General features: G+C 35.4%; 1 long non-coding RNA gene across 1 annotated transcript in view; it reads left to right on the top strand.

Moving 5' to 3' along the window:
- LOC121066231 overlaps positions 1 to 26,585 on the top strand; it is a 128,719-nt gene that overhangs the window by 8,075 nt on the left and 94,059 nt on the right. The window lies entirely within an intron of this gene.

The raw sequence follows: 26,585 nt of genomic DNA, 5'->3' as shown, positions 1-26,585 counted from the left end.
GAAGAATGTCGATAAAACACTGATGTTTTAATTGTTGCAGGGCAGTGCTTACACTAAGCCAAGGACTTTTCAGCTTCCCATACTGTGAGTGGGCAGGCTGGGGGTGCAGCAGGAGCTGGGAGGGGACAGACCCAGGACAGCTGACCCAAACTGGCCAAAGGGGTATTCCGTACCATATGGCGTCATGATGAACAATTAATATGGGGGTGGCTAGCCGGTGTGGGGGGGCCGGCTGCTCGGGGATAGGCTGGACATCGGTCAGCTAGTGGTGATCAATTGCATTGTGCAACACTTGTTTCGTACACTTTATTATTAGTAGTACTATCATCATCTTTATTATTATTTTCCTTTTATTTTCTGTTCTAATAAACTGTCTCTATCTCAACCCACAAACTTTCATTTTTTTCTCTTTTTCTTTTTTTTTTTCTCTTCCCCATCCCACTGTGGGGGAAGAGCAAACAACTGCGTGGTGCTTAGCTGCTGGCTGGGTTAAACCACAACATTCTACTGCTAGTGCAAGAAAGAATATTCTTCCCCTTCGGATTAACAAAAAAATGATGTTTGAGTAAGATAAACATTTGTCTTTAAGTGAACTCTGAAGCCATATGTCAGCCTCTGAATTCTCCCATCTAGAAAAGTAATTCTTTCATCATCTTTCTGTAGCCTCTGGTGAAGAGGACATTTTACTGTGAACAGGAAGAATTGATATGCTACAGAATTATCATCTATTTTTCAGTCAGAACAACGTGAAGTTAAGCTTAGCACTGAAGAAAAAAGTTTAAATGACACGTTCTGTGTTTTATTAAAAATCAGCTTGTTACTCAAAACATTCAAGAAAGTTTGGTGGTCCATTTCCTGTTGCATTTATATATTTGGTATGCTCATAACTCTGAGTGAAGGAAATGATGACCAGTGAAATTCATATGTATGAAAGAGAATGCTAGGCACCCATGTATCATGCCAGAAAGTGATAGCTTGGACTGCAGATTTGACTTGAAATGTTACTACAAGGAGACATTCTGTTTTCAGTACTGGGCTTGGTTACCAGCCAAAACATGGGCATCTGTTGTTAATTCTCACTTTGTACAGAATCACATCTAATGTCCAGCTGCAAACCCAGAATGGGTCTCTAGACTCTATGTCCCAATTGTCTGCTACTGAAAGATAGGCTTCACACTATATGTCATTTCATAAGTCAGCAAGGCCTCTGGTAAGATAACAGACCCAGAATAATGAATTTAGTACTTAGTGAGCCGTTTCTAGTTTGCATTAATATGATTGTACTGAATTTATGTGTCAAGGCCTTGGTAGTGGGTGGCTGGAGGGGTGGCCTCTGTGAGCAGAACGCAGTAGCTGCCCCACATTAGATCAGAGCCAGCTCCAGCCGGCTCCAAAAGGGACCTGCTGCTGGCCAGAGCTGAGCCAATGAGCAACAGTGGTTGGGCCTCTTTGAAAGCAAATTTAAGAAAGGGGAAAAAAAACAGCTGCACAACTGCAGCTGGGAGAGCGAGTGAGAAAAAGCCCTGCAGACAACAAGGTGAGTGCAGAAGGAGGGCTGGAGGTGCTCCAGGCCCCAGAGCAGAAGTTGCCCTGGTGGAGAGGCCCATGGTGGAGCAGGTTATCTCCCTGCAGCCCATGGTGTACCATGGCCAAAAAGATCTCCACACTGCAGCCCGTGGAGGAGCCCCTGGTGGAGCAGGTGGTTGTGGCCTGAAGGAGGCTGTGGCCCATGGAGAGTCCCCACAGGAACAGACTCCGGGTCAGAGCTGCAGCCCATGGAGAGGAGCCCACACAGGGGCAGGTGATCTGGGGGTAGCTGCCACCCGTGTGGGACACATGTTAGACCAGTTTGCTCGTGATGGATGGACCTCATGGTATGGATCCATACTGGAGCAGTTTTTGAAGAGCTGCTGCATGCAGGAAGCTCACACAGGATCAAGTTCAGGAAGGACTGTAACCTGTTGGGAGGGACCCCTTGTTGGAGCAGTGGAAGTGTGACTATGAAGAAGCAGCAGAGATGCAGCATTAGGGACTGACCACAGCCCCCATGCCCTATTCCCCTGTGCCGCTTGGGGGGCGAAGGTAGAAGAAGGTGGATGGCGAGGAAGGTGGTTTTATATTGCTTTTAGTTTCTCATTGTTCTAGTCTGCTAGTGATAGGCAATAAGTTATATTAATCTCCCTATGTTGTGTCTGTTTTGCCCATGACGATACTTATTGAGTGATCTCAATAATTATCAGAAATCAGAAAAAAAATCAGAAAGTGTATTTTTAACATCAAACACAAGGGGAATGGTAAAAAACAAAGTTAGTGCACTGATGTAAAGTGCACATGAGAAAGAATTCAACTTCTTTTCATTTCTACTTTTTTTTTTTTTTTTCTATTCACATTTCATCTGCATGAGTGCCGAAGCTCTGATCTTTTGGACTGTGATTGAGCTGTGCTAAGTTATGCAACAGAAATTTGATTAATCATAAATTGAGTATCCTTGACAAATACCATTTATTTTACTAGAAAGAAGGTGGTAAATGTTTACATCATTTTCTAAGTCACTTTTTTCCACCTCATGAAATGAATTGCATATCTACTGAAGCAATCAGGGGAAAAACAAATAAGAGAACTAAATAATATGTTCTGCACCCTCCATTCCATATATATCCCAGCCCTATTACACTATTGATGTACACATTTTGTTATGGTGAGGCATCAATTTCATTAGCACTTTGCTAATAATATTTTAAATCTATATAATAATCAGCAGAATGCTGTCTAGTTGATGCTTCACATAAAATTATTTGATTAAAATCTGAGAAGAACACTGCAAGAGTTTCTCCTATTAAAGAAAAACAAAACAAAACAAAAGAAACCTTCTGATGTTGAGATTTCATATACATTTTCTTTTAAGGATTATTACAGTAGCTTCTGTTTTCCCACAGTATTCCTGAGGCATGAATATATTGCAGCCTGTGGGTTTATTTTAAAGCTATACTGCTGGCAAACTATTTGAGTCTTTTCGGATATCATTTTCTCATAGTCACTATTGAATATACATCTCTAGCAAACCTTGTTTCACAGTAAAATATAAAAGTTTTCTTTTTTCTTTTTTTTTTCTTTTTTTTTTAAATTTAAATGTAGTTCCCAAATGCAAGTTCCCAAACTTATTTTTTCATTATGTAAATAACATTTATGTATTTCTACTGTGTAACATCTCACCTCATCCTCTGAAAAAAGAAGGTGAAAGTATAAAGTTACTTAAAAAAATAAAATTCCATTAATTTCTTTACAGATATTTATAAAAATATCTATAAAAAAGTACCCTGTAAAATTCACTATACAAGTTCCATCAAATTTAAAATACTTCTTTTTCTATTTAAGACATTGCAAGGAAAATTATGCAGTTAGAATTATGCATTTTGAAAATAAATAGCTATTGGAAAGGTATTATTTTTCCTTTGCTTTTTCTAATTATTTCAGTTTATGCAAGCTTGAGATGATGAAATTGAGAGAATTATCAGCTTTCTAGTCGATGCTTCCCCTACCACATTTAGAAAATCTATGGAAACTCTTGTTGGGATCTATAAATGTAGACAAATGTAGAATGTTAAAGAACACAATGAACTCAGCCCTTATTATAGAATCATTAAGGTTGGAAAAAACCTCCAGTCTCCTAATCATTTTCGTAGCCTTCCACTGTACTCTCTTCAGGAGCTCCACGTCTTTCTAGTGCTGGGGAGCCCTGAACTGGACACTGTATTCCAGATGTGGCCTCATGAGGGCTGAATGGGGGCTCATGAAGGCTGAATAACCTCTCTTGAATACTGGCAACACTCTCCCTAATGCACCACAAGATTCTATCAGCCTTCTTGGCCACAGGTGCACATTGCTGGCTCATGGTTAACTTGTTGTTCACTGGAACTCCCAGGTCCTTCTCCACCAAGCTGCTTTCCAGCAGGTCAACCCCAACCTGTGCTGGTGAATCAGGTTATACCTCCCCAGGTGCAGGTCCCGGCATTTGCTTCTGTTGAAGTTCATGAAGTTCCACTCCTTTCAGCTCTTCAGCCTGTCTAGGTATCTCTGGATGGCAGCAGAGCCATCTGGTCTATCAGCCACTCCTGTGTCATCTGCAAGTTTTGTATCATCAGGAAAGTCACTGAGAGTGCGCTCTGTCCCTTCATCCAGGTCACTGATGAGTAAGTTGAACATTGGACTCAGTACTTTTAGCCCTGGGGGACACTGACAACTACTGGCCTCCAACTGAGTTCTGTGCTGTTGATCACAACCCTCTGAGCTCTGCCATCCAGCCGTCTCTTAATCCACCTCACTGTCCACTTATCTAATCCAGACTTCCTGAGTTTATCTATGAGGATGTTGTGGGAGGCCATGTAAGTATTTTGAATTTTGAATATTAGGATCTATATCTATAGCTGTATATCTCTATGTATATTTCTATATAAGCACGCCTGTTGCCATGGTGAAAAGGGAGTGAGCAGATAAATCAAAGAAAAAGTATGAAGGCTTTTGGATTTAAAAAATGGGTACACTTGATGTCGAGTCAAAGCTCTGTGTTGCAGAAGGCAGAGCTGTGGCTGACGATTGAAACACCACGAGTACTTTCACAATCTTCCTATAGCAAATACAAATTCTTTCAGCACTTAGAAAAATGTGTTTTATTACAGACTTGTGTAAATATTTTCATTGAAGAATGTGCCATCTTTTCTTCTAGGTATGTCACAAGACTTCTTTAAATAGCAAGTTTCGAGCTAAAGAGCTCTAATTTTTCCCAGCATTTGGCAGTCAGAACTCAGTTGGTCTCTTAACACTCTAATGCATTTTTAGGAAAACAAGATCAGGGATTACATATCACTCCCAGATTAAACTTCAGTATAAATGAATTCATAAAACAACTGCTGTTTTTAAAAATAGGAACTGTCACATTTGGCTACTTCTGTCAATAGTATCTCAACATCTGCAGCTGGGCCCCTTTGCTGTCAATTGAAAACAAAACAAAACAAAATAAAAACACTTTAACAAATCACTTAGCTGTAAGGCATATTTGTAAACAGAAATTAGAGCTCCAAAACTGTTGGCACATAGGTGGCTTCATAACAGAAGCTTGTGCTAAGGCTGATGCATTACTACATGGCAGGTAGGTATATGTTGGAAGAGAGTGTAGAAAATAGTCCGAGGTTTATAGCTTTGAGCTTTGAATATAGTTACATTGAAATGTACTTCAAATCATTAAAAAAAATAGATCTTATTTAGCATAACAAAGCTCTGAGGAGCTTTGAACAGCCATCAATCTATTTTATTTAGTTAGTTATTTTTATATTTATTTCGGGAAAGCCTTTGGTTTCCAAACAGGGAATTGTTAATAATTGAAAAAAAATATTATTACCTGCGTATCAGGGTACACTTCTAAACAGATGCAAGAATGAGAGATACCAAAACCAGCAAACAGAAAAGTATATTTTCAAGAGAATGTGCATTATTCACCTCTAACAGTGAAATGTTGGAAGTTAGAATCATTTATATTTATGTATCCTCCATAGACTGCACATTTTAGTTCACCTGTTTTTGTTCTCACGTATTTTCCCTTTTAACATCAGTTATAGTGATTTGATTTGACATAGAGCATTAGCTGAGATTTCCAAAATGAACTTAGAAGAGCTTGGAGACTGATTTTTTGAAATTCCTTTGCCAGTTCTAGAATTTTATGAGTTGATTCCTCTTTCAATCTCAAACCATTTTTTTAAAATAGATTTGTAAACTTTGGTCTCTAAGTAACAATTATAATAGTCTAGTCCGAATTCCTGAATAGTACAGGCCATACAATTTAATTCATTGATTTCACATCTGTCCATGTATTCTTTTGATGATGAATTAAAAGAGCATGTGTTGCAGATAGGGTTAGCAACCATATCAGGTTTTCTTGCTCCTATTTTAAGACTAAAAGCAAAATTACATATCAGCACTAGTTACAATTTACATAGTCTAGATACATCAAGCTGGACATACGTTGTTTGTTACCTTGAATATCTGTTGCTCTTTTGGTTGTGTTCTTTCTTATTTGTGGAGGTAGGTTTGACAGAAAGAGTTATTGCATTTGGTGATTGCCAAATAGCATTGGTTATTGTGTGCCAATGCTATTTACAGTTTAGCATGAGATGCAAAAATGGCATTTTCTCTACATAATTGACCTCATTTTTTCAGGTTAGAATAAGATATATATATTTTTTTTTCCTCCTATGGCAAAACATGAAATAATATAAAAATAACTACAAGCCATCTGATCAATGTTTTTAACAATGACATTTTCTAAGAGTATATTACATCCATTTTTCTCCAGTTAAGTAGATGCTACTTCATATAAAATTTTACAAGTATTGAAATAGATACAAAAGCTCTACAGAATACATTAAAACAAACAAAAACAACAACAGCAAACAACCACCACCACCACAACAACAAAACACACAGAAGAACAAAACTATGGCAACTGTGTAAAACTTCTTTAAAAATATGGATTGGAGTCATGCCAGAAAAAGAAAAAAAGTTTGACAGCCTGGATGTTGGAATAGGTTGAGAGTTACATATTGTGACAGGTAGAATAGGGAGGTATATGTTTACTGAGTGAACACCAGTTCTTTCTCTCAGTAAATATATACCTATATAAATATATACCTATATACCTATAGTAACTGAAAACCACGTTTCTTGCTTGAAATAACAGCATCCCAAGAATGTGGTTTTAAACAGTCAAAATATGAGCAGACTTTGAAATACAATTTAGTGACCTTTATGCAAAAAGTATTGAAAAATCAAGGATTATGGAGTTGTAAACTCCATAATAACTTTTTAAAAGAGCAAAGTTGTTAAAAGAGCAAGAGACTCTGTGAAGTTACTCAAGACTCTTGTTTTGTCTTTGGCATTGTATACAAAACATTTTCCACTAGTAGACAGAAAAGACTAGTGAACAGCTAGCTAGACTGTTCTCCTTTCTCTCCTTTCCTGATAACAAGGAAGAGAAAACACTTTATTTTTTTTGAAGAATCTTTATCCTTTGGATTACTTAATTGGACTATGAGCTTTTTCACTGAGAAGAAAAAAAAACAAACAAACAAACAAACAAAAACCTTTTACCAGAGTGTGTTTAGTGTATTATACCTGACAGTACTTATAGCTCTGTATTGTACTGCATCTTTCCAATTGAAGACTTATTTTGTAACAAAATATCTCTTAGTAATTTGTATTCTTAATTTATTTTTCTCTTGTGCTTGTGCCAACAGTTGTACTTAGCTATGAGAAATGTGTCTGTTTTATGAAAACAATGTATTTTTCACTGAATAGAAAAGCTATATTCTCAGAAATTGGAGATTAAAACGTTTTTAGTAGTTTAGGAAAACTGAGATTAAAACTTTTGTAGCCCATCTTTATCATACTATTTGGGAAAATAATGAATTTATAATGAAAAGCAGGTGTAGAAGATGAAGTTTAAATGAATCTCTTCAAGTGGTCAGCAAAGGCTTAAAAGACATCTCATGGGCAGGCTGATAGTATGCTGAAAGTTTGTTAAAGAAAGTCTAATCAAGAGCACTAAACAAATATTGCTAGTATAAAGAGGCTCTTCTCGTAATAATTGACAGACAACAACTAATGAAAGCAAGTACATTTGCACCACTGTGGAGAAAGTATGCCTTCATCCTTCTGGTATCTTCCTTATTCTGTACTCATCAGCTATTTTTTCTGGAGATAGCCTTTGCTGTGAATTTGGAGGAAGAACAAAAGCATGGAGGGGTTGCAAATGGAAATAAAGAGAATAGCTTATTTCAATTCTGGCAATTTTACTTTGTCACTTCCAGTTTCTTGCTAATAGGCCTTGGATGACTGTAAAGTTTATCCAAGTTTTAGTTCACATCAGTGGGTACCTGGGATCTATTAGTGGGTGATTTATGGATCTTGGGATATTTGAAGAGGAGATTTAACTTTGAGATAGACAGGGTTGTCTGATTAAAGGCTTTTAATATCTATAAGGATCAGTGCTGACATTAGAAAAGTGTGTCCAGTTTTGTAGTTAGCTGTGGTGAAAAAAGCTTTTCTTCCGCCCTGCTTATAGTAGTGTGCATCAGTTAACAAAGAAAAAATATTATACATTCACAGTGAGGATTCCTAAATCAGGAATAGTTCTGGGATTAGAAGTTCTTTTATTTGACCTATTTACATCTGGTGAATGCTAGCTCCCTGCCATCCTAGAGGGAAAGTGATCTTCATTTAAAAAGGAATTTTGTGGTTGATCTTCTGTTATAAAATAACATAGGACAAAGGCACCTGAAGTTAACAATAGTATATAGTAATTAAATGCTTTTCTCTCTTTAGAGAGGTTATAAGGCAATGTATAGAAAATGTTTTTAATTTCAACAAAACTTATTGGTATTTTTATGTCCCAAATGCCTCAGATTTGATTCGTTAATTAAAATATTGCTTTAAGAGAACGTGGGTAAATTTGATTTTGAATCTAGCAGTTATATTGGCAGTTGGTTATTTAGAGAAGAAATCAGTAAAATTCCTTGCCTCAAGTAAAGGACAATCCACTTTGATTGTCATTTACTTATGCAGTAAAACAAAATTTAAATGATGAATTAGATCATTTAGAAGATATTTTTCCTCATTTTGTTATTGCAGAGTTATACTCTTTTTTTTTTTTTTTTTTTGGGGGGGGGAGAGAGGGAGAAAGAGGGGGAGCGAGGGCAAAGAGGGGAAGTTTAGCAGTTATTTGTTTAATCTTTTCCATTACTAGCTTTGTCTTCCATAGCAGTGATTCTTTTAGTCTTTTTAAATGGAGACCTTTTTACATTCACAATTGGGTGTTTTGCTTTGTATTGGAAGGCATATCTTCCATCCATAATCTTCTATATTTAATACCTTTACCTTGGGATTAAAAAAGTAAAATAAAAATAATAATTAAAAAAATCAAGATCAAAATATGATCTTTGTTTGAGTGAAAGGGGAATCCTTTCAAAGTATTCCTTGAGAGATTTTGAAAAGCTATTTAGCTGTTTTTCATCTTTTTTTTTTTTTTTTTTTAAGATTTGGTAATATACATAATTGTGACAAATGATAGAAGATCTATCTATGCAGCAGAAACGCATACTTTACAAGAAATGTTTCTAACATGATACCTTCTTGATGCTGGTGGCCACAAAACTGCTTTCACTATGAAGCTAGTTCTGGAACTGTTCATGGAGGATAGTAATGAAACAATGTCTGCTGTGATAATTCCCACAATTTGCACAAAGTCCTTGAAATATTGAAGTCATTTTATATTCTATGCAACACATAACTTAAGTTGTACTTTATTCTGTTGTGTTCTTTATAAACATTCGTAAATTTAAACACTTTTAATAGACGCTTTTATTGTGGAGAATGCCTGGGCATAGCAAAGTTTATTTTTCTCTGAGAATCCCAGATTATTTTCTGAATCAATACATTTTATTCCTCTTCCACTTCCCAGGGATCCTGACAATATTACAATATATTAAACCTGCTTTTCAATTTTAGTACAGTGTTATTATTCTGTGAAATATTATCTATTGGAACATTTATACTTATTTTGTTCATTTTAGGTATGGATGCTTTACACATTACTGTACCTATCACAGGAGGATACATGTTATCTAGTTTCTTTTATAGTGCAATTACTACATATACATTTTAGAAAAAAAAATTACACTTGTTAAAATACACTGTTCATTATCTTATTCAATTATCAGTGATTCATGAGCTGTTAGTGATGTAGATCACACAGAAGAAAAAATAAGGATTATATATCAACAGGAGGAAAAAAATGTTTTTCTAAAATCACTATTGTGTCCAGAGACTGATATTTAGGCATGAGACAACTTGTATGATTCTGTCTTGTGAAAAGTCTATGTTAAAAATCTGCCTCAGACTTTGTGAATTCCAAATTTGTGTACTTTTTCTATGTGACCATGGTGATTACTGCAAGCAGAGAGTGAAAATAAAATAACTATACTTTTTCTTAACAAAACACATTTATTTGTTGTTCAAGGCAGGTGGTTAGTTTAGTGTGTCACAATGGCCAAATACATATAATCTCTGAACTCAAAGTATTGTGCAATGTTGAATAAACCTCACTTAATCACAGGCTAACTAACCAACTGACACTCCTACCAATTAAAGACCATTATTACATAAACTATTAAATAACTAGCAAGCTGTCCTGATCATTGAAATTGAAGTTAATAGCAGAGCAGTATTAATTCAGCACTTTTTTTTTTTTTTTTTTTTTTTTTTGTGGAAAGTAATTGCCAGTTTGCCTGAAAAAAATGGTGCCTTCTGCAATGGGGTTACAGCATCGGTGGATAGGGGAAGAACAACTGACATCATCTACCTGGACTTTTGCAAAGCATTTGACACTGTCCTGCACAACATCCTTGTATCTAAATTGGAGAGATATGGATTTGATGGATGGACCACCCAGTGGGTGAGAAATTGGCTGGATGGTCGCGCTCAAAGAGTTACACTCAACAGCTCAATGTCCAGGTGGAGATCAGTGATGAGCGGTGTTCCTCAGGAGTCAGTACTGGGACCAGTACTGTTTAATATCTTTGTTGGTGGCATGGACAGTGGGACTGAGTGCACCCTCAGCAAGTTTGCTGATGACAGACACCATCTGTGTGGTGCAGCTGGCACACTGGAGAGACCTTGATGGGCTTGAGAGGTGGGCCCCTAGCACAAGAAGGATAGGGATGTGTTAGAACGAGGCCAAAAGAGGGCCATGAAGGTGATCGAAGGGCTGGAGCACCTCTCCTATGAAGACAGGATGAGAGACTTGGGGTTGGTCAGCCTGCAGAAGAGAATGTTCCAGGGGGACCTTATAGCGTCCTTCCAATACTTAAAAGTTAGCCTACAGAAAAGCTGGGGAGGGACTTTTTATCAGGGAGTTTAGTGATAGGACAAGGAGTAATGGTTTTAAACTAAAAGAGTGCAGATTTAGATTAGATACTGAGAAGAAATTATTTACTGTGAGGGTGGTGAGGCACTGGAACCTCACCAGAAGAACCTTCTCTTCCCAGATATGTTGTGGCTGTCCCATCCCTGGAAGTGTTTAAGGCTGGGTTGGATGGGGCTTTGAGCAACCTGCTCTCGTGGAAGGTGTCTTGGCCAATGGCAGGGGGATTGGAACTAGATGATCTTTAAGGTCCCTTCCAACCCAAACCATTCTATTATTATTATTTCATACTGAACTCTGGCAGGTAGGAAACACTAGAAGATTCTTGAACTCCTTGTGTGAAGAAAGTAAAAGTTTCATAATCCTTTAATATTACATAGGTAATGCTTGTTTGGGAATCTCTAGTCTGGTGGTGGTGATATGCTTAGCTTCTAATAGAAGTATGCATTGATTACCAGGTAGAATTCTTGAGCCATCTCATGCGATAAGAGTTCAAGCAAATTAAACTCCATATTTCATTAGGAATGTCTGTGTATTTGCTAAGACTAGCTATATAGTTATTTAGGCTTGATCAGAAAGATTAACATTTTGTGACTAGGCATAGACTAGATAGGCTTCAGTCTTCCAAGTGTTATCCTCATTCCTAAAGCACTAAGTGAAACATGGTTTTTGTATAAAGTTTCAGTGGCATAATCTACAGGAGTGCAGTCACCATGATTGTTGTGGTTTAACCCGGCCAGCAGCTAAGCACCACACAGCCATTCGCTCACCCTCCCCCCTCCCTCTCTGGGACAGGGGAGAGAACCAGGAAAAATGAAGCCTGTGGGTTGAGATAGAGACAGTTTATTAGGACAGAAATAAAAGGAAAATAATAATAAAGATGATGATGATAGTACTACTACTAGTAAAGTGTACGAAACAAGTGATGCACAATGCAATTGCTCATCACCTGCTGATGAATGACCAGCCTATCCCCAAGCAGCCGGCCCCCCCACACCGGCTAGCCACCCCCATATTAATTGTTCATCATGACGCCATATGGTACGGAATACCCCTTTGGCCAGTTTGGGTCAGCTGTCCTGGGTCTGTCCCCTCCCAGCTCCTGCTGCACCCCCAGCCTGCACACTGGGCAGGACAGAGCGAGAATCTGAAAAGTCCTTGGCTTGGTGTAAGCACTGCTCTGCAACACTTAAAACTATCAGTGTATCAACATTCTTCTCATCCTAAATCCAAAACATAGCCCTACCAGCTACTAGGAGGAAAATTAACTCTGTCCTAGCTGAAACCAGGACATGATATAATTGCATGTGGTAATTTTCAGTGCAAATTGGACTCGCAGTTTTGGCCTAACTTTGACAAGTATACTGGCATTTAAAATGCCTAACTTTTAATATCTCTTAATCTCAATATTAATGCTTCCTAACGTGGTGGGCTGACCCCAGCTGGTAGTTAAATCCCACCACAGCTATTTGCTCATTCTCCCTCTCGGCAGGATGTGGGTGGGAGAAAATTGAAAGAGCAGAAGGTGAAAAGCCCCCAGCTTCTGTTGTTTAGTGTGATGTCATATGGTTTTGAACATTTTTAAGTCAGTTTGGGTCATGTCCTCTCCCAGTTTCTTGTGTACCGCCAGCATCCTCACTAGCAGGGCAGTGTGAGAGGCAGAGAAAGCTTTGACACTGCAAGCACTGTCCAGCAATAGCTAAAAGACAGCTATGTTATCAGTACTGTTTTAATTGCAAATATAAAATGAAGGATCACATGGACTGCTATGAAGAACATTAATTCCATCCCAGCATACATTTATTTAGTTTTTTATTTTACACAATATTTTGTTAAATAGTACCATAAATAATGGCTCTATATAGATAATAAAATTCTAATTATCTATAAATTTATTTATTGAAATCAAAGTTTACCACATGATCACTTCTGTACACTTTCGATCAGTCTAGTAGATAGTGTGCTAAAACAAAACAAAACAAAACAAAACAAACAAACACGTATTCTTATGTTAGAAAATAGATGCTAGTCGGGAAAATAAAATTAAATGAGCTAGCAGCTTATTTATTTATTTTATTTATTTTTCCTTAACATGGACTTATGACAACACAGGAAAACTAAAACTTCTGCAAACTTATTTAACATTGAAGCCTTTCTGAAAATTGTTAATGTGGCTTCCAAGCATTCAGAAACATTGCACATTACAGAACTGGGTTGTATGTCCCTGGGGAAAGAAATTAATGGACATAAAAGATTCTCTATCTTAATCTATATATTTATAATATGTACATACTTCTTGTCATTGCTTTAAGCATTAATGAATATTAAACAGCAGTGAAATTACAATTTGCAGAACCAACCTTCTGGGACTTTATTAAGTAGTCATGAATAAAGCCAGTGCCTTCTTCTCTGTCAGGAGCTTTGAGCTGCATCTTTGACTGGTAATGCATCTTCAGTTACTGCTATTGGTCATACACTGTTGCAACTGGGCACTGGCTCAGAGTTTGTCCCTCTGAAATTAGTATGACATCAGTTCTGAAACCCTGTTTTGTGGTATGAAGATCACTTAAAAGTGTTGAATTCACTCATGAAAGGATGTTACTTTTCTGCCTCATTTGAAGTCTGCTGTTCCCCTCACCTACTACAAAAAAAAAAAAAAAAAAAAAAAAAAGTAAAAGCTTTTAAAGTACTAAAAAGTTGTGGCATCAGCATAGCAAAGAGATTTTAGCAGGTTTTCCCCTGTCTTGGACAAATGACTGCTGGAAATTCAGCCTATGAGAGGATACAGAGCTTTACAATGATCTGTGTAATATCGCATGGGCATTATCAACCATATAATGACCCTGACCACCTAGTAACTGACCCTGAAAAATGAATTTGATCCCCTCAATATTTCTTTTTGCTGGACACTCTTCTTTTTGCTGGATTCTTCTAGGAATCACCCCTATGGTTTGTACAAACAATGTAATTTCTGTAGTTTTTTTACATTTACATTTTCCTCTGCAGGCATCTTTAATTGCACGTACTTCATTTCTTCCCTATTCATTATCACTTTCATTCAGGACACGCAGTTCACTAACAATACAAGTATATATTTCCTTTTGCAAAGTTATGTTACTCTCATTAGAAACATAGTTATCAGTTATACCACACATTCAGTCTTTAATTGGTCCACCTGTTAACTCCTCAAATTCATGACACTTAGCTTTGTTATAATAATCATCTGATTTAACCAACCAGTCAAGTTCCTGCAAAGGAGGGATGATGCTATCACTAATTGCCTTCTTCCATGCATTGAAATACTCATAACATTTTTGAAAGATGTAACAGAAATTTATGATGCTTTTGTACTTCTATTTAAATACTTTGCAGATGTCCTGAGGCTGTGGATCTGCCAAAATATATGGGACTTTATCAACTCTGGTTTCTCAGTAGCTACGCACTACAAAAAAAAAAAAATCGGAAAGTATTTAATTACTTCCTCCAATACTCTGCCTATTGTCTTTCAGGACTAAGAAATCTCCTTCCTCAGTTATACTCTACTAAAATTCACTTTTTATTTGATTTTCAAATTCAATCAAAATTTAGGCTAAATGGTTTATATTTATAAATCCAACAAGAAACATTATATAATTTTTCATGATGTAGCATAATTACTCCTTCTGGCGGTGTAGGATCATAAGAAAAATTATATTTTTGCTTATAAAAGCAAAAAAAAAAGTGGTTGCTCTTGTTCATAGTTGCAGGGAAAAAAATGAAAACTTGAACTTTCAGATTCCAGTGAAGGAAGAAAATAAAACCCCAACCTGTAACTTGTAAATGTATTCATTCTTCTTCTGTCATCAATATTTGAAGTTAGAGATACTTGTAGTAAGCAATTACTCAAAATATGTGCTATTTCTTTATGTGAAATTTTGCTTAGAAGTTTTTACTGAACCTGATGTATCTAAAAAATAATAAGATGTGGCTTAGCTGATTAATTAAGTTTTCAGGTTAGAAAAACAAGTTCTCCAACTAAATCTAACTCAATTACCTCAGAAAATTCAGGGTCACAAAAGACTGATGTTACCAGTGTGCTATTATTGTCATTAATCCATCTCCTCTTAAAATCCTAAATTACATGCAAATGGCACATAATAAAAGCACTCACCACAGACTTGTGTCATTTCAAATCATTAATTATGTAGATTCATAAATAAATTTCCAGTTATTATTCATCTAGTTATTTAGATCTACTTAAGATGTAGATCTACCTAAGTATATCTATAACTAATTTTATCTTATTTAAGATATATCTTAAATATCCAGATAATAAATATAAATAAATATTTACATATTAAGAAAAAGGCTACCTACATTATCAGATGCAAGTCTGAGGACAAAGGAATGTTCGTCAACCAGTTCCTATGCCATTTATATCTATTGTCTCTTTCCACAAATACTGCTTAAAAGAAAGTTTCTTTTGAAGAAACTGTGAATCAAGACATTTTGAAAATCCATTTTGCATTGCTATATGGTATGCTCTGTTTTTTGTTTTGTTTGTTTTTGTGTTTGTTTTAGTGAGGTGAGTTCTCAGATTTCCTGGCAACTATTTGAAGCAAACATATTTAATAACTAAATTTCAATAATATATTTGAACCTAATATATATCATTATAATATCATTATTTACGCATGTTTGATTTATATAAATGAAGCATGATTTTCTACTGCTGTTAATAGGCCTCATTTGACTGACAAGACTAATGTTAATAGGCCTCACTGACTGACAAGACTAAAACACTACAGAAGTTAGAAAAAATACAATAAGTGATGATGGCAGCTCCCCAAAAGTAAACGAGTACTGCCTTTTCTATTGTTTGACCTGTAGGCTAATTATGTCTGGTTACCTTTGCTAGGAGCACACAACATAGATTAAACTATGTAACATTTTTAATACCGATTAATCCTGATGGTAATGGGTTTGTTTAGTCCTAGGGTATGCAGCAAAAATGTTGGTGTTGTCATCTGAGCAATACTTAAAGTTACCTTTGATGTGAGCTAAGAGGTGCTTGTGGTTTGTCAGGTCACAATGTGAGAAATACCACATTGTTGTTATTTAAAATTGACTGTTGTTTTCATGTTTGTAAGTAATCCATGTGACACAGATTTTGAATGATTCATCCTGGGCATTAAAAAAAGAAAACAAAATGTCAACATCAACAAACAAAAAACAAACAAAAAAAAAAACACAACCACCTGTGTAGCAAGCCTATGAAAGATTTTTTTATTTATTTATTTATTTTTTTTTGAGGGGAGGATAGAATCTGACTGCAAGAATTGCTTATCTTTAATCAAACTTCTTCCTTTAATTAAAGACTGGTTGGAAGATGACTCGTAATTTGACAAAATACAATAAAACTGCTTCTGTGCCAAGAAGTCCTGAATAATGCAGTAAGAAAACATGCAGCCCTCATCTCTCCTGTGTCTTTGACAGCGATGGAAGTGCAGAGGTTAGGAAATGATTGAACTGTGGAAGATGTGTTATCTCCTGAGCCAGCCTACAGAACACTAAATCTATTTCACATGAAAGCTGTACCCACCAATGGAACAGTCCATACAGGTGCAAACAGCACAAACAAAATATAGCTAATGGGAGTAAGTAATGAAAGAATGGGAAGAAGAAGCTGGAGCTACTGGTAAAGCAGCACAAAGTCTATGGAAGGTCAGCAGACACACCACCAGCAAGAGCACAAGCATCAATAGTAGTGTGTCAGGAGCAGCAGGGAGCTCATGCCAGGGATGAGACAAGTCTAAATGGCAGAGGACCAGTACCATCAAGTGGGTGGACAATTGAAAGGCATCACAAGTTGTCTGCCACCTAGGCTGATTGAAGGGAAAGCTGTGATTAAATGCAAGCCTTATAGCCAAATTATCTTCTCGTTTAGTCACCAGTTGCACAAATACAGTTCTACTGAGAGGTGACATATGAATGTAATGAAGCATGCCATTGCTGGTCTCACATACATCCCATCAACATGATTAGTAGTCCTCTTTGGGATAATAGGCCTTTAGAGAGTTAAGTATTCTGTGATAAATACAGTTGTGTTTCCTAGGTTCTTCCTCTTTTTCCCCTCTGCCTGTTGAAATTCTGTGGCAAAATTTTATTCCCATATGTCTAAACCTTGTCTTCCTCTGTTCTCTCCTTTACCCCTCTATCCTTTTGCCCTATACCTTCTTGACATTTTGTCTTTTTTTTTTTTTTTTTTTAACTCTTTCTCTTACTCTACTATCAGGGCTAATGTCTTCATAAGTCATTTATTTTTAGCCTTCTCTTTCATACATATTTGCTGTCTTACCATGGGTCTGTGAAAGTGATCAAATACAACAGTATTTTTTCCTGTGCAAACAGGCCTGTTCCACTATCTTCAACCCCATCTATACTATTATAGATACTCTTCACTTGGACTTTTTTTTTCACTCAGAAATTATGTATGTATCTAAGAAAGTAAAACACTTTTTTTTTTTTTTTTTTTTTTTTTTACAGTAGTGCACCCTGAGCCAGGAAAATGAAATGCTATTTCTGGGGACACTGTTTTGAAAGCAGGAAGTAAATACCCAAACATTTGGTAGCCCAATCAAAACCACCACTGTGAATGACATTTCTGACAGAAAGGTGTAAGATAATAATGGAAAATCAATTTGAATTGGAATTCAACAGCATTTATACTGAAAACCTAATTGCATGAGTCTTACTCATTCATTCAGAATACTCAAAAAAGTCCTGCATGTTCACTCAAAGCAGCTGGAATTTCATGATCTAAATATTTGCATAAATGTAAGCCAGTGAACAAACAGGGCCAAGAAATGTTTGAAAGTAGATCACTGAATAACAAGAAAATACAGAAAACCTGTAGTTTGTTCCACAAATCATTCAGAGAGAGAAAAGTAATTTTTTTTTTCTGTTGTGAATTGTTTCCTAGATTCCAATTAGACTGGCTTATGGTGCTTGATGATTATTTAAAAGGCCAGTTAGCAGTGCTCTGGAGGTTAGGCATTTCATAAACACTGAGTTTCTTATGTCCCAAAAGTCTGAAACAGACCTTTCTGTATATTTTTCACAGCTTCCCATTCTAATTGCGATTCCTTATGCAGCCAGATTGTTTTCAGTAGAGCTAGAGATTTCAACAAAGTGAATTATTCTGATGGAGTGGTTACTTTCCGATGCTGTATATGTCAGCTGTTATGTGTAGTTTGCACACTGCATAGGTGTCAGTGCAGGTGGCTAGAGAGTTCATATTGGTAAGAACTCGTCTTCTGGTTATTATGAATGACAACTTTTCTCAGTAAGATGATGACAAAAGTGAATTAGGTTCACGTCATATGGCACCTAGAAGATCTGAGAAAAATGAAGAATAAGCTGAAAAAAATATAAGGGTCTGGGAAGCAAGGAGAAACCTACAGAAAGTATGGACTTTATCATTCCTTTCTATTGCTTTAGGTGGTGGTAATAACGTGAACTAGGAAATCGGAGGAAAAGCATCTTTGCCTCATCCCTCTTTCAGTTACAGGATTTAGTAATAAATTGCTTCTCCCTTCTGCTCCGTGGTGTTGTTTTCTTTAGCTCTAACAGGTATTCAACAGTATATATTACATGGAAGATTCTAAAATGCCCCAAGTTACAGAAAATATTTCTTTGATCAGAGGGTTTGGAGTTTGTTTTATTTTTCTATTTTTTTTTCTTTTTTCTGTCCTGCTCACAGCTGACCCATCCTTGGGTATATCATTGGAGCATTGGCTACAGAGATGACTTGTTTCCCCTTTTGTTGCTTTCCTGTCATTTTTAGCCCTGAAGAAAATAAAAAGATCAGGAAAAATGCTAACAGAACTTCAGCTTCAGCAAATAAGCAGAGGAATGACAAATGCCTTATGACAACTAAGATCTTTATCTTCTTAAGAACGGAGTAGCTATACTTCAGGCATGAAGACTTGGCATGAAATTCAACATTTGGAAATCCACTGAAGACAGGGTAGGTTTTTGTTTCAAAAAACAAGTTAGGCAAAAAAACAACAACAACGACAACAACAACAACAAAACCCAACAAGAAGAAGCAGATTTTTTTTTTTTCTTTTTTCATCCATAGCGTACAAGGAGAAAAATTAATGCATTGTTAATCAATCCTAGGTTAAAAACTTAGTAAACCTATCTCATTTTTAAGCATATGTTATAAAATGTATTATAAAATGTATTTTATTGATACCTACGAAACTGTTCACTTGAATCACATTATTAACACAATGTAGACTATGGTGAATATGCTGAATGTTAGGATACAACAGTCAGAGGTATTGTCAAAACACATTTAAACGTAAACCTTTCAAAACTAAGTTACTATTTCTGGTAGTTGAATTTTGGAAATGATTTTTTTTTCAGGGAATACAGGGGGAAACATGCATGCACTGTGAAGTATAAGTAGTCTAACTTTGAAGACATCTGTCTTGATATGTGTGGTTGTTCGTCTGATTTTAAGATTAATTTTATAATGGTAATAATACATATAGGAGTCAGATATTCCTCCAAGAGCACTACTTATTGCTCTTATTACTTTTTTTTTTTTTTTAAATATAATTGTACATTACCTGAAAAAATATGGAATGAAAGAAAAAGTAAGATTATTCTACCGAGCAGCAAGTTCCAACTTTCTGAGAATTTCAGTTATTCGTGTTATTCAAACAAAAATCAGCTATTTGCATATTAATACAACATTCACATTTAAAGAATAAAGCTTAGTGTCAGATATATGCTATGTGTGTGATTGGAAAATATGAAAAAGACCCAACACACTTTGCTGGTCTATGAACCGGTTTTAGGAGCGTAAGAAAGATTGTATGTAGACAGATCTTTCAGCACATAAACCTGGTGGAAAATGGAATAACTGACCAAATTATCTTCTCAGGCAATGCTAGATTGCTTTGAATTCACGCAAGAAATTGAAAGGTTGGTAAACCCAGTACCTCAGAAGTTCTACAAATCTTTTCATGAGAAAGTTAGACTGAATGTAAATATAACAACAAATAAAAAAATAAAAATGATAAAATGGGCAACATTTATAGCATTGCTAAGGATCAAACACAAAAGCCAACCGGGCACTCTGAAAATATTACCTAAATAAATATCCCACACATTAAGTATAGCAAGACACTTTTTACATTGTCTGCATGTATTGTCTGTGTTGTAGTTCCTCACAAGAAGTAGTCAAAAGCTGACTGAAAATATAGTCTGTTTGCAGCAGATTTCTTCTGTGTAGAAATGTCTCTCATTTGTCTCCTGCACTGTTTCAGTGCCAGAATACTGAGAATAAATTGCTGCTGAAAGATAGTAGACCTTTCTCGAATGGCAGCACTTCTGACCCAACTCTGAAACACAAATCTAAGGGAAAAAGGAAAATGCCAGCAGCTACTTTGAGAATTTAAGTTCAATACTGTGTGAATCACTGAACCTAAAAGCAGACACACAACGAACTTTCATGTTTTTCTCTTATGCGGATAAAGCTATCCCTTCTGTATTAAAACAAACAAAAAATCCAAGATATTTTAATTACTGGATAAACTAAATAGGTAAAATAGACAAGTGTATGAAGTATAATCTCTTTCCAATGTAATTTGAAAAATTAGCAAGTTTTTCAAGTGAGTTAAAGCTCATATTCATGTATGCTGTTATTGATATTTGTTACATAGGGTGATTTGATGCAATGAGCAGGTGTGGCTGTGTGTGTATGTGCAGAAGAATTGATCTGACAATTTAGGAAGCTGCAGTGTGATATAGGAGTTAGTAGGAAAGATATTTTAATGGTACTTTAGAGTGAATACAAATCATTTCACCATGTGTTAAAATGTATGCCTACATGTACAAAATACTTTTTTCAGTACTTTTGTTATTTTTAATCATTTATTTGCATCATATAATTTTTGTAGGTTGAATTATTTTAACCGTTGAGTGACCTCAGAGATGAATATGACAAATCTGTGGTCCATGCTGCAAACAGGTTGTATTCTGATGTGTAGCTTCCACAAAAATGAAAGCACAAACTGTAGTTCAAATAGTGTATCTAATTATATGCAAATATTATACACTACTGTATATGTATAGCTTCAAAACAATCTATATATTTTAATGAGTCTTTGTGAGCGTTTTATCTTTACAGAGCACTGCAAAATCTTTTTAAAAGACTCTTAGAACGTCTTTTTTTTTTTTTTTTTTTAAGAGATACATCACAACAAAAGGCTGGTAGTCAGTTACAGGAAGGTTGTTATACGTTTAGCTAATTAGGCTAATTTATGTGGAATGTATCTGATTGGTTTCTAGGAACAATGAGTGTCCTCAAGGAAGCTTAATGACAGAAACAGCAGTTTTAAAGAAGTGGAAAGAAACAATACAAATCAAGCATTCAAATAAGTTAGGAAATAAAGATGTAAAGAGGAAAGTTATCAACCATACAGGCTAATTCTGTCGTATTAGCCATGGTTACTAGTTTGTCAATCCTTAATACAGAGTAACAGAAACCTAAATAAAAGACTGCTTGAGTTCTCATGGATAATAAAAAAAAAGGTAGCTGAAACTGCGATAATCAATGATATTTAAAGGGAAGAAAGTAACTGCAGGAAGTAAATAAATGTTAGGAGACAATATAAAGTTGCTTACACTCACAAAATGGCAGCTGACAATAGTAGGCTTCAACTAGGTTAGAGGCAACTTCATCTGTGGTTTTTTGTGTGGTAAGATTGCTTTCAAAAGCAGAATGAAATGGCTGCCAACAACATCAGCCATGAGATATTGCCAAAGCTGGGGTGAATGTTCAGATTATTCAGAAGAGTTTATTTGTCTAGCCTAAAAGAAAAATTTCTGACTGGTCATCTACCCACTTACCTGTCCACTAGGGAGAAAAGACAAACAATAATCTTGCAGCAGGCATTTTGAATAAAAGCATGAAATAACACAAGTTTAACCACATTATAATTCTCATTTATCATTATTATTATATTATTATTATAATATATTAATATTATCATATATTGTTATCATGAAATATTATGTACAGGATTTTATACATTTACAGAGGTTGAAATAGTGAAATGAAGCAGGAAGATTACTAGATAACCAAAACAACGTAATGAATGGACAGAATACAGAAGTGAAGTTAGTCTTGGGGCAATAGCTGAGAAAGGTGTTCATTAATTAAAAGTGTGAATAGCATGGGGAATATTGTGATTTGAGGAACTTCTGTCACTAAACTGAGAAAATACTGAATTGAATCTGAAGCACAATTTCAGAAACTGATGACAGCAATATTTTTTTAAGAAACACTGATCAAGAGAGATTATAGAAGTAAATAGTTTTTACTGATTTGATAGGTCATGAGACCACACATACCTTATATGATGTCAAGTTTCCATACAGTTTCCAGAAAGAGGAACAGTTGTAATGTTCATTAAAACTGGACTTTTGAGCACCCATTTTGAGTCTTATCATTCACCTTATGGAGAATGTTTTTCATCTGCCGTCCCCTTGAAGTCAAATTCTTTGAACATATCCATCTAACTTAACAAGAAAACCTTGAAAAGGTTTTTGGGAAGAGTGAAAATGAAAGAAAATTATTTTTCATATTTATATTATTTTATAAAAACTTCAGAATAATTTGGTAACATACTTGTATCTTACCTATCTTGTTTATTCTCCACTAATTTCCTTTATTAATTTTGAATTCTTAAAACCCTCTTTTTATGTTCAACACTTGTGATCAAGCTACTTCAAGCATCGTGGAGCACATATTTTCTTCGTTTATTTTATTCATATACTGAGCAACATTGCCCTGATAAGAAAATCTTGGTGCAAGTAAAATGGATTTATGTGGCATAGGTGTCTCAATACCTTGAAAAGAGAAAATAGAGATTGAGAATCATATTCGTAGGAATAAATTGGCATCTGCTGCTGCAGAGCCGGTAGATCTCTCCCCTTTATTTCTGACACTTGACTAGACCTTGAAATAAAAAATAATGAGCACCTTTTCAGTTAAATGTTTGAAGGAGAATTTAAAGAGGAAGGTAGAACTGTGAATGTGAGGCTCACTAGAACAATGTAACTGGAAAAAAAGAAAAAAGAAAAAAAAAAGGCTTAAATCCAAAACAGGGAGAAAAACAGTATATAGAAGGGATAAAAATATTTCTATATAAACAGCATACATACACCTTCTCTGCCCTGCACTTTCTTAAAAAAAATAAAAAAAAATAAAAAAAAATCCAGTAGCAAAACAAAGGAGATTGATATCAGAAGAATAAGAAAGAAAGCCATATTAGGAGACAAAAACATTCCCACCAAGATTGGCACAGAGCAGTGGAAATGCATTTGGGCTCAGCAGAAGGTGTTAGTGAAGCCTAAAAGCTCCTTGTGATGGAAGTTTAGAAACAGCAGCTCTCCCTTCTTTTTCTGTCACCTGAGCTCAAGACACAACTACTAACTAGCTAATCTTAGTGGTTTTCCTCTTTCAAAATGTGTAAATGCATGGATCTTACATGTAGTGATGGAGTTGTTTTGTTGCCACTCTGATACAGTGGATGCACCTGAAAAAACTTGGATGGGGTACAAAATATTCAGGTGCATAAAGTGTTTTGTTGATAAGTAAAGCTGTACATATGCACTTTTCCCATAGGCAGAAAGAGCATTTAGGAGTTAGTAACAAATGGCAATATCATCCAACGAAGTACACTTGTATGTAGCTTACCAAACCCATGGCAATACATCAGTTAAACCATGCTCTGTACCTGTGCATGGATACTGTACCCAGTGCTGGCTCCCATTTATGAAGGACTGAGGGTGAATATCCCCTCTTATTTCCAGGCTTTTGAGCAGTACCTTCTATTTTATGAAAATAAATATACATTTTAGTGTTATCAGACTGAGTGAGAGGTAGCGTGACTGAGTGTTGTGGGATTCTACACCTCACGCTTGCTAAATAAGACTCTCAAAAGGAAATAGTGAACAGCTTGAATATAATACCTTTATTAATGAGTATAAAATTATTAATTTAATCTCATGGATTTTATTTTCCTGCTTTTTTGTCATCAGAAACAAACACTTCTGTTCAGAAATTCTCACTTCTTTTGATCCACTGTTTGCTCAATAATGTTGATTATTTCAGCATCAGTACTCTAGGCATCAGGCTACCCATTAGGCAGAAAGCTTCCCATTAGTCATGTAGCCATGTGAAGGTTTTTTTTTTTTTTTTAAACAATCCTGGTTTGTTTCTACATGTGAACTTCCCTTTAAGATATTTAAGGACTTTAGGAAATGTCATTTATTTTATAATATCTACCTCTTAATTTTGTTCAGTTTGTTCAGTGTTCCCTGCTGTCTTTGGCAAAAGCTGTTAACTATTCCCAGAGCTGCACTGACATTGTCAATGATGTTAGTACAAAACACCAACAAGGAAATAAAAATAACATGATTCTCCCTGTGTTTTAGTTCGGTTGGAAATCAGGGAGATAGTAACAGGTTGGGAAATCAATAGATGGCAAATGGAAGAAGACAATGTGGCTCGGGGGAAATATTTTGCAGTTTAATTGTAGGTATTAGGATTGAAAAGATTAAGACTGTTAGGTACTGAACAACTGAAATCAGTAGGAGTTGAGGGCAATAAGCACCTCTCTAAGCTATTCACCACCTCTTAAAATCAGACTACAAAACAAGACTGATGCTTTAGGATGATCTGTCATGCTCCAGGATAAGGCAACACTACCAATACTGCATCATAAATTGAAGTAACTGTACCTGCACCCTCAATATTTAATAAAGCAATCACTTATTTTACAGAGGAGTACATTACTAGTAACTTCTGCTTCTCAGTAGTATATATTGAAATTTCCTCTTATTGCTCTCCATCGTATTCCCATTTCAGGGAACTATGTTTCTTCTTTAATCCCTCTGGTGGTCAGGAATATAGATGCATTTAAAATCTCCTTTAATAGGAGATTGCAGCCAACATACAAATATAAGATATTATTTCACACACATATTTTGAGAAATCATTTGTCTCTTCCTTCTTCTAATCAAACAGTACACAATACTCACTACTTTTATAATTTTTTACTTTACAGAATTAAATTATGAAGTTTTAAATTACAACAAAATTGAGACCAGTTCATACACCCCTGACCTTACAGTTGGTTTTTGAGGTAAATCTTTGTTTTTATTGTCTCTGTAAAAGACTCTGTTAAGATTCTTTTTATATTTTATTACAGAATGTAGTTTAAAGATGGCAAAGCATAACTTTCAAGATTTTATTTTTAATCAAGGCATGAAAATCATCCCATCTTTTCAGAAGACTTGTTTGAGTGCACAGTTAGATTGCCCTAGCTCTTCTCCACCGAATACTATAGGCATTAAATAAATACATAAATAAAATTTCTAAAAAGGTTTCACTAAAAAAGAAATAAAGTATGAATTATGGATATGTACTGGCTCAAAAGAGTTCACCAGAGATGACTGTGGTTACCCCTCCCTTCTTCCTCCCAGTAATGCCTGAGGCACAACTCCTGCCTATTTTTCTAGGTCTCTACAGAAAACCCAACTATGTTTTTGTTCTGTTTACTCTAAAGTGTTCAGGAATAATGGAACAGTAGAAAGCAACCTGACAAAACTGAGCATTACAGGCCATTTAAATTACTTTCCTTGGTGAACAGAGAATTATTTTGTACTGGTAGCATCTAAAGGAAGAAAAAAAAAGACAAAGAAATAGAGATATTTTATAATTAGTTACAGCTGAAAGACAAGGCCTTCTCTGGAGCATGAAGAGCAACTATTTTTATTTATACTCCTATTCCTTTTGTAAGTAAAACAGATTACTTCAATATACAAAATAAATATCATTGATAGTTTCTGTTTGTCTTTGCAGTAGAGACTAACTGACCTCTGTTACATATGACACTGGAATATTTACTAGTAGTTCCATCAATTTTTACACAATCTGAGAAAGTTTCTGCTTGGATTGAGATTACTATCTGCTCTAATACAGTCTTCCTGAGAGATGTTTGGCTAAATTTCACAGTAATGAATCCCACTTCCTGCAGCTTTAGAAAAGCTGGACCCATTTTTCAAATTGAAAATTTGATATGGTTCTCTCAGTATATTCAATTACCATTTTCTTCCCTCTCTTTTCCATTTATACTACGTCCTCTAGGTCTCAGAATGATTCATAATTAATAACTGATGAATCATAAGATTTTAATTATTATTATTTGGTCTTTTTATTTTATTTTTATTTTTCAATGCTGGATATCTTAAGAAATTAAAACTAAGATTAAATTGTTAATAATTTTGAAATTTATACATCATAGCTATTGGCTATTAAAGTTTCCTGAAAAATTCTCATTTTCTTACCAATAAAATATAATGTTCCAAATGTTTTTGAAGGCATAGACATTACACTATTTAGTATAATTTTAAATTACAAAAATACCCAATGGAAGCGTTTTTGTTTTAACAGAGAAAATGAAGTATCTGTGATACAGAAAGAATTCTTTCACAATATGTTGCTTTTGTCACAAGTCAAGTTCTCTTAGAATCATGGAATCATAGAATGGCT

Source organism: Cygnus olor, chromosome 2 (assembly GCF_009769625.2).
Source record: "Cygnus olor isolate bCygOlo1 chromosome 2, bCygOlo1.pri.v2, whole genome shotgun sequence".
NCBI lineage: Eukaryota > Metazoa > Chordata > Aves > Anseriformes > Anatidae > Cygnus > Cygnus olor.
This window is presented reverse-complemented; position numbering and strand designations above follow the sequence as displayed.